At 38.1% G+C, this 14,141-nt stretch overlaps 1 long non-coding RNA gene across 1 annotated transcript in view; it reads left to right on the plus strand.

Moving 5' to 3' along the window:
• LOC128626821 (uncharacterized) overlaps positions 1 to 11,111 on the plus strand; it is a 36,136-nt gene extending 25,025 nt beyond the window's left edge. Inside the window, exons 2-3 of the long non-coding RNA XR_008390882.1 lie at positions 9,898 to 10,013; positions 10,616 to 11,111. This is a non-coding gene — a long non-coding RNA (uncharacterized LOC128626821). The remainder of the gene's footprint in view (positions 1 to 9,897; positions 10,014 to 10,615) is intronic.
• Positions 11,112 to 14,141: the final 3,030 nt, after the last annotated feature.

Below are 14,141 nucleotides of genomic sequence, written 5' to 3' on the forward strand. Positions count from 1 at the left end.
TTAATGTGCTTTTGGGGTATTGCAGAAAAATTATCTTTTTTTTTCTTGCAATTATCTGCCAAACACAAAATATTCTCAATCAGTTAGACTGATCATACTGATTTATTGTTATGTCTGCATCACTATTCTGATTCTGTTGAAGAACAAAATGAAAATTAAACTTTCTATATCCTGTTTATGCACAGGATTAGGCCCTGGGAATATAAAAAGTACAAGATTTGTACCTTATGCTTAAGTCAAAAGAAAGGCAAGGTAGGATTATAAATCAAAGTCCCTACTTCTGGGTTTGTTTTTCCTTCTTTCTTCTTCTTTTTTTTTTTTGCATTTACAAGAATGGTATTACATAGTGCATTGGATTTATCTCAGCCATAAAAATACACAGAACTCTCTCTGGTTCTATATATAAAGTATATTCATATATATGTGTATATATATTCAAGTTAAACTATTAACACCTATAAAATAATATTTTAGTGATTGACTGATTTCCAAAAGCCTTTTCTTATTCTGCTTTTTTTGTTCATGCATAAATCTGAGCCCTCTCAGATGTATATATAGTTTTTTTACACTTTTTGTTAAACTATCACTCAGATGCAGCACCATCAAGAATAAGAAAAACACTCAGTCATTAATGCTTTATTCTGGAGAGAATTCAAGTTAGAAGAAATAATTAAATGTCTTTATCATTTAAGCCATTGTGACATGGATATGCTGGTACAGGCCCACCTCATTTTATTGGCTTTGCTTTAACGTGCTTCACAGATACTGTGTTTTTTACAAATTGAAGGCAAGATTCTCCACCAACAAAAAGATTACAATTCACTTTATCAAAATACTCGTTTTATTGCAGTTCTTACTTTACTTTGATACTTGCTGTGGTCTGATGGTCTGGAATGGAACCTGCAATATCTCCATAGTATGCCTGTGTTTGCAGCTGAAAGCACCATGAAATAAGTTTGGTCTGTAGATGGCTTTATTTAGGTATTCTTACAGATTTTCAAAGACTAGATCGTTTCAATCTTTCTGCATACTAAACTTCTCCAGAATGTAGAAAAAGTAGAAATATGCCCCAACTCTTTCCATAAGACCATAAAAGCCTTGATACCAAAACCAGATAGGAAGAGAAAGAAAAATAAAGGCTCGTCTCATTATAATAGACACAAAAATTATAAATAAATTATTAGTAAACTAAATCCAGCAGTATAATAAATAACATGCATGATCTAGTTCAGTTTCTTCCAGGAATACAAGGGTGATTTAACATTCAAAACAAAATAATACAAACTGCCAATGTAAATTACCATGTTAACAGATTGGGGGTGGGAAGCTAAGAGCACCTCAACAGAGGTGGAACAAGCATTTGAATTCAGTACCCATTCATGACAAAAAGAACTCTTAGCAAACTAAAGAGAGAACTTTCCTAATTTGTTCAAGGAAATCTACAAAAAACTTAAAGTAAACATCATTCCCAACATTAGCAGATTTCTCTCCAAAACCAGGAACAAGATAAGGATGTCTACTATTACCACTTGTTTTTAAAATTTTTTTACTTATTTATTTTTAGAGAGGAAGGGAAAGAGAAAGAAAGGAAGAAAAACATTCATGTTTGAGAGAAATATCCACCTTTGAGAGATACATCATTTGGTTGCCTGTCACACACCCCCAACTAGGAACCTGGCCCTCAATGCATGCACATGCCCTGACCGGGAATCAAACCAGGAAACTTTCAGTTTACAGGATGATACCCAACCCACTGAGCCACACCAGTCAGGGCTACTGTTACCACTTCTCATCAGCATTTTACAGGACATCCTAGACAGGACAATAAGTCAAGGAAAAGAAAGAGATGTAAGAACTTAAAAGGAAAAAACTTAGGTAGTTAATATACTTATTTTCATAGAAAACTCAAAAGTAATAACCATAAATCATTAAAAATAATTATTTAGTTTAACAAGATGGCTGGGTATAAGACTAATACACAAGATCTAATACATTTCTATACTTTATCCACAAGGGAAAACTTATTATCAAATGCCATTTACAATAACATTAAAGTATGTGGGGGACTTCCGCCAAGATGGAGGTATAGGTGGAAGCGTTGCACCTTCTCACACAACCAAGTTTAAAAACAACAAAGTTTTAGCAACAAAAACACAGCCAAACCACAGAAAATTGAACTACACAGAAGTCTGACAACAATGGACCCTTCAGCCAAACCAGTAAGAGGGGCAGAGCCAGCAGCAGAGCAGGTTTGGGCAGGAAAGATCCACCGGACCTACCCAAGTGGGTGCGTGACCCAGGTGCACCAGCAGCCGTGGGCGGATCCCAGGTGTGGAGAAGCAGGTGGACCCACTGAGGGCTGACCGTGCTCACACATTCTCATGCAGATAAACCGGTGAAGGAGCTAGCGATGGTGAGACAGACCGCGCAGGCCCCAGCGGTGGGAAGTGGCAGAGGGAACCACCATTGTCCCTCTCTGACCCGCTCCCACAGACAGCATCACAAACCAGCAACCTGGGTGGCCCCACCCTGGTGAACACCTAAGGCTCTGCTCCTCATACCTAACAGGCATGAACAGATCAAAACATGGCTCAAGAACAACTCAGAGCCCCAGAGTCCACAACTCTAAGAGATGATGAAATAGCCAGACTTTCAGATGCACAGTTCAAAACACTGGTGATCAGGATGCTCACAGAACTGGTTGATTTTAGTCACAAATTAGAGGAACATATGAAGGCTAAACTAATTGAAATGAATGGAAATGCACAGGAAACCAATAGTAATGGAAAGGAAACTGGGACTCAAATCAAAGGAGAGGACCTGAAGGAGGAAAAAAATGACCAAACAGAAAAGGATGAAGAAACAAGAATTCAAAAAAAGGAGGAGAGGCTTAGGAACCTCCAGGACATCTTTAAACGTTCCAACATCCAAATTATAGGGGTACCAGAAGGGGGAAAAGGAACAGCCACCAGTGGAAAACTTATTTGAACAAATAATAAAGGAGAACTTCCCCAATCTGGCAAAGGAAATAGACTTCCAGGAAATCCAGGAAGCTCAGAGAGTCCCAAAGAAGTTGGACCCAAGAAGGAACACACCAAGGCACATCATTAGCCAAGATTAAAATGAAGGAGAGAATCCTAGAAGCAGCAAGGGATAAGGGGACAGTCACCTACAAAGGAGTTCCCAACAGACTGTCAGTGGATTTCTCAAAAGAGACCCTACAGACAAGAAGGGGCTGGAAATAAGTATTCCAAGTCATGAAATCCAAAGACCTACATCCAAGACTGATCTATCCAGCAAAGCTTTCATTCAGAATGGAAAGGCAGATAAAGATGCAATAGCTAAGATAAGGTCAAATTCAAGGAGTTGATCATCACCAAGCCCTTATTATATGAAATGTTAAAAGGACTTACCTAAGAAAAAGAAGATAAAAAAAGATGAACAGTGAAAGGACAGCAAACTCACAGTTATCAACAACCACACCTAAAACAAAAGCAAACTGAGAGGACAGCTAGATCAGGAGAAGAACCATAGAAATGAAGATCACATGGAGGGTTAGCAACAGGGGAGTGGGAGAAGGAGAAGGGGGGAGAAGGTACAGAAAGTAAGTAGCATAGATGGCAGGTAGAAAATAGATAGGGGAGAGGGCAAGAATAGTATGGGAAATATAGAATCTAAAGAACTTGTGACACCTGGTGATAAACTAAAGGGGGGAATGGTGAGGGAGGGGGTGTGCAGGGGGGAGGGGAATGAAGGGGGAAATAGAACAACTGTAAAGGCATAATTAATAAAATATATTAAAAAAATAAGCCCTGGCTGGTGTAGCTCAGTGGATTGAGTGCCGGCCTGCGAACCAGACCATCGTGGTTCGATTCCCAGTCAGGGCACATGCCTGGGTTGCAGGCCGGTTCCCTGCAGGCCAGTTCCCAGCAGGGGACACATGAAAGGCAACCATACATTGATGTTTCTCTCCCTCTCTCCTTCCCTTCCCTTCTAAAAGATAAATAAAATATTTTTTAAAAAAAGTATGTGGGATTAAATCTAACAAACTGTGCACAAGACATGAGAAATTTTAAATTTTATTCAGAAACATTAAAGAGATAAATGAATGCAGAAATATTTCATGTCATATGTAGCAGGACTCAACTCAATATAAAAAAATGTTCATGTTCCGAAATTGATCTATATCAGTGCAATCCAATAAAAATCTCAATAGTATTTTTCTAGGAACTTCACAAGTTGATTCTAAAAGTCATAGTAATTGATACACAATTTGGTATTATTGGTTCTAGGATGTGTAAATCAGTGAAACAGAATATCTGGTCTAGAAATAGATCCACATCTATAAGGATTAATTTGATATATGATTAAAGATGACATTTCAGACCCTGGCTGGTGTAGCTCAGTGGACTGAGCTCAGGCCTGTGAACCAAAAGATCACGGTTCGATTCCCCATCGGGGCACATGCTTGGGTTGCAGGCCAGTTCCCAGCAGGGGCCAGTTCCCAGCAGGGGATGCACCAGAAGCAACCATACATTGATATTTCTCTCCTTCTTCCCTTCCCTTTTAAAGATAAATTAAAAAAAAAATTTAAGATGACATTTCAGATCTCTAGTTAATGAGTTATTTAATGAAAAGTATTGGGACAATTGGCTATTTTTATGGAAAAATAGGAAATACCATCCTTATCTCACATCAAAATAAATTCTAGATTTAGTAAAGTCTTTTTTTTTTTTTTTTTTTTAAATTTTATAATAAGTACAGTTTTTTTTTTTTCCATCCAGCCTCCCCCCCTGTCCAAAAGCAGAATATAGAAGGATTTGGAGCTGAGAGACAATAACTCAATATCGGTACAGTACATCGCCCTGGCCAGGTAGCTCAGTTGGTTAGACATTGCCCAATACACACCAAGGTTGCAGGTTCCATCCCTGGTCAAGGCACATACAAGAAGCAACCAAGGAATGCATAAATAAATGAAACAACAAATTGATGTTTCTCTGTCTCTCTCAATCTCTCTCCCTTCCTCCCTAAAATCAATAAATTTTTAAAAAGTGATATAATGCATTTGACCTGGTACTAATTGATAGCAGTATGTTCCATCTCTCACGTGGATTATGGCATGTGCAGCTTCATTAGCTAGTTTCATTATGACTTGTCCCCTTAGTCCACTCTCTATATCACTAGAGTATGTCCTCTAGAATGAAAATTGCATCGTTACTCCCCAGCTTAAAATTTACTCATGGCTTTTCATTATCCTCAGTGTAAAATCTAAAACCTGCAACATGACTTGATGCCTGCTTATATCTCTAGCCCCATCTCTTAGTAACTCTACCTTCACTCCTACATCCCTGTAAAGGTAGGTCCCATCTCTTCTGACCTTTACGTCTTTAAGTAACAATGCTCTATCTGGGCCCTGGATCTTTGTACGATAGTCTCTTGAACAGGTATACTTTTTCTTCCCCTATTTCACTTAATTACAGTTGACCTTTGAACAGCACAGATTTGAACTACACAGGCCAATTTATATGTGGATTTTTTTTCAGTACATACTATAGATGTATTTTCTCTTACAATTTTTTTCAATAACATTTTCCTCTCTCTAGCTTACTTTATTGTGAGAATAAAATATATAATACATATGCAAAAATATATGCTAGCAACTGTTTTTGTTATCAGCGAGGCTTCTGGTCATTAGTAGGCTATTGGTAGGTAAGTTTTGGGGGACTCAAAGTTATACTCAGATTTTTCGACTGTGTGGGGGAGGTCAGTGCCCCTAACCCTTGTGTTGTTCAAAGGCCAACTGAAAGCCTCTTTCTATTTAGTTCCATCCTAGAGGGTATTCCTCTGGAAAACTTCTTTTGACACCCCAAATTTGGATTAAGTGCCCCTTCTATAATCTCCCTTATTAACCTGCAAATTTATCCATTATTATTGAGTTTCTTCAACCAGTGGTAATTGCTTATTTGCCCTTTCTTCCAGTCCATGAGAGCAGGGATTAGTTACCTGATTGTTCACTTGTTTCATCACCAGTGCTTAGCACTTTGTTTGTTCGGCGTTCAAATGTTTATTAAATGAATGATTTCAAATAAAATTTTCTCTCCCTTTACCCCTTTAACTTCCCATAATATGGCTCTGAAGTGTATACATTTTGATTATTATATTTATCAAAAATATTAGTTCTGGAAATATTTTCTAGATAGCTGAATCTACTGGAACAGAGGTCAGCAAACTACTTCTGTAAAGGCCCAGTTAGGAACTATTTTAGGGGCTGTGGATCACATACAGTCTTTGCTGCTTCTTCTTCTCTTTCTCCTCGTTCCTCCTCTCCTTCTTTCACCTTCCTAATTCTTTAAAAAATGTAAAAAAGTGTTTTAACTTGTAAACTATGCAAACAGGTCTTGGGCCACATTTGGCCCATAGGCTATGGGTTGCCAACTCCTGCACTAAAACACTAAAATCTACTAAAAGTAGATTTTGTTAAAATTAGCTCAGCCACATTATCATTAATTTTCAAGATTGTAACCTTATGATTTAGATTAAATACTATTATTTATATTTTAGAGACTGGAAATTGAAGCAAAGAGAGGGTAGGTGATTTACCGAAGACAATACACTCTGTGTGGCAGACCTCAGACTTGTTACTCTTGTATCATATTTGTTTTAAATCGGCCCTAAAGTATTCTACCTTTGTAAATAAAGAGGAAAAACCGAGGAAAAGAACTGAAAGTTTTAGTTATTGTAATTCTGAGAAACATTACGAACATGTTCCATATTCTAACATTAAAGGAACACCCCAGAACTAGGACCATTGGATAGACAGAGGCTTGTGTGGAACATTGGATTGTGTTAAAAGCATGTCGGAATAAATATGTGTAATGCCTTCCCAAGAAATGAGAAAAGGTCAACAACATCATCCAGGCTATAGCCTTATGGGAACTGACCTCATCTAGAAAGCAAATTGTTATTTTCAATTTTTAAAATATGATGGAAATTGGTGATAACTGAACTCTGGCAGTTGGTTCTAAATAGTGTGCCACAGATTTTTTTTATCCTGGCAAGAATCCCAGATGTGCTCAATTTATCTCCTTGCACTGGAAGATTTTTTTCAGTATATTTATTAGAGAAATTAAAATTGTGTTTTAGGATTGCTTGATTAGTTTTGTTTTTAAAAGACAATATGGCAAACCTGAGTTTTGAAGTAAAAGGTGAACATAATTAGAACTATGAACTCCAATTAGCTCATTTACCTGTCAGAATTGGAAAGCAGGGCTTTACTTTTAGCACTCTTGTAATTATAAATTGGTTCTGGTAATGAAGGTTGACCATATTTCTTTGTCTTGATTTCTGTTAGGTAGTTCATTTTTTTGGGCAGTTAAACTAGACAGAAAAGAAAGGACAGTCTTTCATAAGTAGCATTTATCCTAGATGGAGATAACCACCACATTATAAGAAAGACTTGAACCCTGGCTGGGTGGCTCACTTAGTTGGAGCGTCATCCTCTACAACAACACGTTGTGGGTTTGATCCCCAGTCAGGGTGGGAGCGAGAGGCAGCCAATCTGTGTTTCTTACATCAATGTTTCTCTTTCTCTCTCTCTAAAGAAAAAGAAACAAAAAAGAGAAAGACTTGATACTTTATATTTATCCTCCTTGTTCTATCCTCTACTTGAGGCCCTTGATCAAGGCAAAGCCCTTTAAACTCAAGCAGGACCAGGTCCAAATCCTTAAATTGCACTGTCCTTAAAAGGTCTTTGTCTTCCAAACAAGGCAGATAATGTTGGAACATTCCCATTAGTGAGTCACACTGACCAAACAATGTTTCTGTGTATTTTTTGCTGTAACTTTTTAATCTTCCCCCTTTTTCTTCCTTTCCTTTGCCTATTAAATGACTACCGTGAATGCAAGACTCAAACGTTAACAGGCTCTTGTGTAGAGTATTTTTATGATTTAAGAAATTTTGGTTATCTGGGTATTGACAACAGACTATAGATCAGTTCTTTATTTTAATAGAAAAACAATCCAAATTTTTACTTTTCATATACCATCTGTGATAGTTTTAAAACGTAATCCACAAATTCTTTGGTATTCCTCCTTTCAAAAGGTGGAGACCCTCCCTTGAATGAGGATGACACTTAGGGACTTGTACCTAATGAATAGAATGTGGAGGAAATGACAGCATGGCATTTCTGAGGTTATACAAAGGCATTCATCTTTTCTGTCTCTTGTGTCATCTGTTCTGGCAGAAGCCAGCTACCATATCAAAGGATTCTCAAGAAGCTTTATGGAGAGAGCTCCATGTGGTCTCTAGCCAACAGCTACATGAGTGAGCCAATTTGGAAGCAGCTTCTCCAGACCTAGTCAAGGCTTCAGGTGACTGCAGCCCCAGCCAACATCTTGACTGCAGCCTTATGAGAGATCTTGAGCCAGAAACCAGCCAGCTAAGCTGCTGCTGGACTCCTGACCCACAGAAATTTTTAAAATACATGTTGTTTTAAGCCTCTAAATTTTGCAAGTAGTTTGTTATGCAGTGATAACTAGTATATCATCATGTAATATTTAGTAAGATTGATGTACTTTTTATCATTTTACAAGACTATCCATCTTATAGTCCAACATCATTTAGTTCTCCTAAATGCTTTTTTGTTGTTATTTCTTTGAACTGTCTTGGACTGAGAGATACTCATTAAAGTAATTATTAGTATTTTTCTATTTCCACCATCTTGTGTAGCTACTACTTTACTAAAGATGTTGCTATATTATTTGTTGCATAGATATGACTATTATTATATCTTCATAGTGAATTGTAGCTTTGAGCACTTTAAAGTGTCCTTCCTTGTCTCATTTAATATTTTTGTTTGTTACCTTATCTGATATTAAGATTATAATACTTGCCTTTTAAAATTTGCATTTATGTGGTACATCTTCGTTCATTTTAAAAATTTATTATTTTTTATTTTTAGAGAGAGAGGAAGGGAAGAAGAAAGAGAGGAAGAGAAACATCAGTGTGTGGTTGCCTCTTACACACCCGGCACTGGGGACACGGCCTGCAACCCAGGCATGTGCCCTGACTGGGAATTGAACTGGTGACCCTTTGGTTCTCAGGCCAGCACTCAATCCACGAGCCACACCAGCCAGGGCCATCTTTGTTCATTTTTTAATTTGAGACTCTCTTATACACAGCACAGAGTGGAATTTTATTTTATGAGTCAACTGGAAAATCCCTTCCTTTTGATAAGTGTGTGTATATATATGTGTGTGTGTGTATATATAATATTTAAGCATATATGCTCAAATCACATATATATACATACATATATATGTATGTATATAAATATATATATACCAACATACAACTTCTATATTTGACTTCATTTATGTCATCATTATATATACAAAACAATGCATGGTCTTCCAGTAAACTGTATATTCGGTTTCTTTTGCCGTTTGTGGTATGGGTGTCAGTGTGTGTATTTCTCTTGATATTTAGGGAAATTTATATTTTTGTTCTAACAATTTCCCTCTATACCAATTCTCATATGATAACTTGGTCCTCTTTTTCTTTATCATTGACTATTAGTTTCCTACTTGGAGCAGTAATAAAAGCACTTGAAACTACCACCTGTCTCCTCTGTGCCCACCACCCAGCAATTTTAGTTAATGCTATTGTTTCCTTAATTATTCATTCTTGTCCTTCTAAATGTTTTGCTTTGTATAATTAGTTTGTTGGCTTTAAATCACATCCCTGGATTCCCACGTTTTACCTGTTAGTCAGTGAGCTATTTTAACTTTTTCTATCCTGTCATTGTTTCTTAATTATTAGATTTCTTAGTTATTATTACATTGTCAGAGCATATAAAATTTTATGCTATTCTTATTCCCACTTTTGTTTTATTCTTAGATGCATAGCTAAATATGTTCAGCGTGCACTACCAGTCTCTTGGTTGAAGTTTTTCAGTCCTCTCTTAGTTGGTGAAGTTTGTCCTCAGGAAGGACTGATGAATATAATCATCCCAGGTAATTATCACACTGAAAACCTTTCTATAGCCTTGCTACTTATAGAGCAGTTTGTCTGCACTTAAATTCTTTGTGTACATTTTTTCCCTTGATTATATTCTACAATATAATTGTTGCTTTACTATTTTCTGGCTTTGAATGTTGCTAGAACTCTGATGCCAAAGTGGTTTGCTCTCCTTAGAAAATGACTTGGTCTTTCTGCCAGAAACCACAGGTAGTTTTTTTATTTGTATTAAAACATAATAATTTTCTAGGATAAGTCTAAATGATGGCCAGTCTGGGGCTATTTAATTTGGTATATGGTGTGCCCTTTCAATAAGTATAGATTTAGGTCTTCTTCCCCTCCACAGCCATCCCCCAAATGTGACTGAATTATAGTTGTATTAATTTTATTATTTTGATTTTCTTCTTAAAGGCATCTGGAAATATGTATGTTGTTTATCGGATTTCTATATTACTTTCTTTGATCCATGTAATATTGTATTTCTTTCATTTTTCTTGGTTTTTCTTATTTCCATCCTTTATGTTCTATATGGTACATTGATCCTAGCCATTTTTTGTTTTGTTTTGTTTTGTTTTGTTTGTTTTGTTTTTGGCTGCAGTCCCTGGGACACAGAGTCTGAGGCAGGGACTGGTGTGCACAAAGTTTACTGGAGAGCACCCTTGGGATGAGCAATTGTGACAGCGTGAAGGAAGGAGAATCAGACAGAAAGGAGATGCGGAACTGCAGTTGATAGTGCACTGGTAAATGTTTAACAACCAGTTCTCGGGGGGAGTGAAAGCCCAAATTTATAATATTTTCCAGCATGTAAATACTTTCATCGTGGTCATTTTTAAGCTATAAACATGATGTCACTGAGCATAGATCTGGGGGGAAATGCATAGTGGCACCCACAGAGAAAAACAGACATATCCTCAAGAGCATAGATAATAGTAAATGTAATAAAATATGTAGGAAGTAATGAATATTGAGTATTTTTTACCTTGGTTTTGAATGTAATTTATTTAATTTTGAGTTTACATAATTTGTTTAGCAAAGACTATAACAACCTGTTTGTAAAATTCCTAAAAATGTTAAAAGTTGATTCTCACAGGACAGTAGGAGCCAGATCCAGCAAACCACTGACCATGATCATTTACAGCAAAGGCCTCAGCCCATCCCCTAAGGAGCTTTGATGTTGGAATGGCCCTTTAGAGTAGTTCAAATTGAGGGAGGGACCTCCGTATTTTGAACATGGACCAGTCATTGGATGCAAGTGAATCTTGGGGAGAGGTTCAAACTTGGAAGAGGGAGAATTTCTTTGGCCAAAGGAAATTCCCAGAGGAACACTCAATGCTTGCTTCAGTCTTGAAGTGGATGTCTGGGAAGCACACCACAGTATCTACTACTGTGATCTCGTAAGTTTGCTCTTGGTTTCTGCTTTGGGACAGCATTTTTTTTTTTTATCATGTTTTCATCTGTCAAAATGTAATTATTCCTCTGTGTGTTTTTTTCTTATAATTTTTTATGGCACCGAATTTTCGTTGATGTTATTCATGTTTGAATATATTGGATTTTTCTGGGTCAACTTTTAACTAATGGATGTTTTAGAGAGAATAAGCAAGTTTTTAAGGGCCCCTCCTGGTTTTTCAGCTCAAGTGCTCCCTCTTCTGTTGTTACAGTGAAAAGCACTTTCCTTAATCTTTTAAATTTTTAATTATATTTGATTGATTATGTTATTACAATTGTACCAGTTTTTCCCTTTTTATGCTCCTCCATCCAGCAACCCCCTCTCCCTCAGGCAATCTCCACACTATTGTTTATGTCCAAAGATCATGCGTATAAATTCTTTGGCTACTCCCATTATTCTGTGACTACCTATTTGTACTTCTTAATCCCCTCACCTCTTCACCCATTCCTCTGTACCTCCCACCCATCTGGCAACCATCAAAATGCTCTCCATATCCATGATTCTGTCTCTCTTCTTTTTGTCTGCTTAGTTTGTTTTGTAGATTCACATTGGTAGATATGTATTTATTGCCATTTTATTGTTCATAGTTTTGATCTTATTTTTCTTAAATAAGTCCCATTAACATTTCATACAGTAATGGCTTGGTGCTGATGAACTCCTTCAGTATTTTCTTGTCTGGGAAGCTCTTTATCTGCCCTTTGATTCTAAATGATAGCTTTGCTGAGTAGAGCAATCTTGGCTATAGCTCCCTGCTTTTCATGACTTTGAATATTTTTTGCCAGCCCCTTCTAGCCTGCAAAGTTTCTTTTGAGAAATCATCTGAGAGTCTTATAGAAACTCTCAGGCAATTCTCAGGAAACTCTGTAGGTGACTAACTTCTTTTCTTTGGCTGCTTTTAAGGTTCTCTATCTTTAACCTTTGGAGTTTTAACTATGATGTGTCCTGGAGTGGGCCTCTTTGCATCCATCTTATATGGGACTCTGTGCTTCCTGGACTTTGCATGTCTAATTCCTTCACCAAATTGGGGAAGTTTTCTTTCATTATTTTTTCAAATAGATTTCTAATTTCTTGTTCTTTTTCTTATCATTCTGGCACCTTTATGGTACAATAGTTGGAATGCTTGAAGTTGTCCCACAGGTTGCTTATACTATCCTAATTTGGGGGGGGGTGTTATTTTTTCTTCTCGTTCTGATTTTTTTTCTTCCTTATGTTCCAAGTCATTGATTTGATTCTCAGCTTCATCTACTCTACTGTTATTTCTCTGTAAATTGTTCTTTATTTCAGTTAGTCTATCCTTTGTTTCTGACTGGATCTTTTTTATGCTATTGAGGTCCTCACTAAATTCCTGGAACAGTCTTATAACCGGTGTTTTGAACTCTGCATCTGAACAGGGGTGTCAAACTCATTTTCACCAGGGGCCACATCAGCCTCACAGTTGTCTTCAAAGGGCCAAAATAATTTTAGGACTATATAAATGTAACTACTCCTTAACTATTAAGGAGTTGAAATTACATTTGGCCCTTCAAAGGCAACCATGTGGATGATATGGCCCTGGGGGGGAATGAATTTGATACCCCAGATCTGATAGATTGCTTATCTCCATTTCATTTAGCTCTTTCTCTGGGTTTTGATCTGTTTTTTCATTTGAGCCATGTTTCTTTGTCTTCTTATTTTGGCAGCCTCCCTATGTTTCTATGCATTATGTAGAGCTGCTATGTCTCCATGTCTTGGTAGTGTGGCCTAATGTAGTAGGTGTCCTGTAGGCTTCAGTGGCACAGCCTCCCCTATCATCCAAGCTGAATACTTGAGGTGTACCCTTTGTGTGGGCTGAGTGCACCCTCCTCTTATAGTTGAGCCTTGGTTGTTGTCGACAGGTCAATGGGAGGGATTTACCTAGGCCAGTCAGCTACAAGGACTGGCTGTGACCACTGACCACCAACCTCTGCCTTCTGTGGAGGATCAGCTGTGCAGGGGCAGGGTGGTGGTGCTCCAATGTGGTCTGTAGCTGCCCACTTGGTTGTATAGGCTCTGGGGTCTCCCGGGTGGTGCAGGGCAAGGTCAGTCCCTACCTGTGTTTTGCCCAGGGTGAGTCAGTCCCCACCCTGCCTGAGCTATAAAGCAATCTGCAATGGCTGCTACTTGTGCTGGGTTTGGAGATTCCCAGGCAAAGCTAAGCCGTGAGTCTAGGCTGGCTGCTGTTAGTGCTGGGTCTCGGGCTCATGGAGACCAGCTGTTGCTTGTTTGAGTGGATTTAGGAAGTTGTGCAGCTTGAGCCAACACCAGCCATTCATATGAAAAAGCAGCTTAGGTGGGTCCATAAGTTGGGTGGGGTGGAGTCTCTGGGGATCTCCAAGGTGGGTCAAACAGTGTTAGCCAGGTTGATGCAGTCTCAGATTTGGCACCAGCTTGCTAGCTCTGTGGGGGAAGGGTTTAAGAAAGGGACAATGGCCTCTGTTTTCATTGATGCCAGACACCTCAGTCTATCCCAGCACTCAACTGGTGCCTTCCAAGCTGCCACCCCAGCACCGGAGCTCAGAGGGAGTGAGTGTGAGCAGGTGAGTCTGTGTTTTGGTCCTTTAAGAGGAACTGCTTGGGGCTCCAGAAATTTCTTCCACTGACTCAATCTCCGCTGCTTTTTGCAGCCAGAAGTTGTGGGGATATAGCTTCTTGGCACTGG

Source organism: Artibeus jamaicensis, unplaced genomic scaffold (assembly GCF_021234435.1).
Source record: "Artibeus jamaicensis isolate MK-2021 breed Jamaican fruit bat unplaced genomic scaffold, CSHL_Jam_final contig_233, whole genome shotgun sequence".
In the NCBI taxonomy this organism is placed as follows: domain Eukaryota; kingdom Metazoa; phylum Chordata; class Mammalia; order Chiroptera; family Phyllostomidae; genus Artibeus; species Artibeus jamaicensis.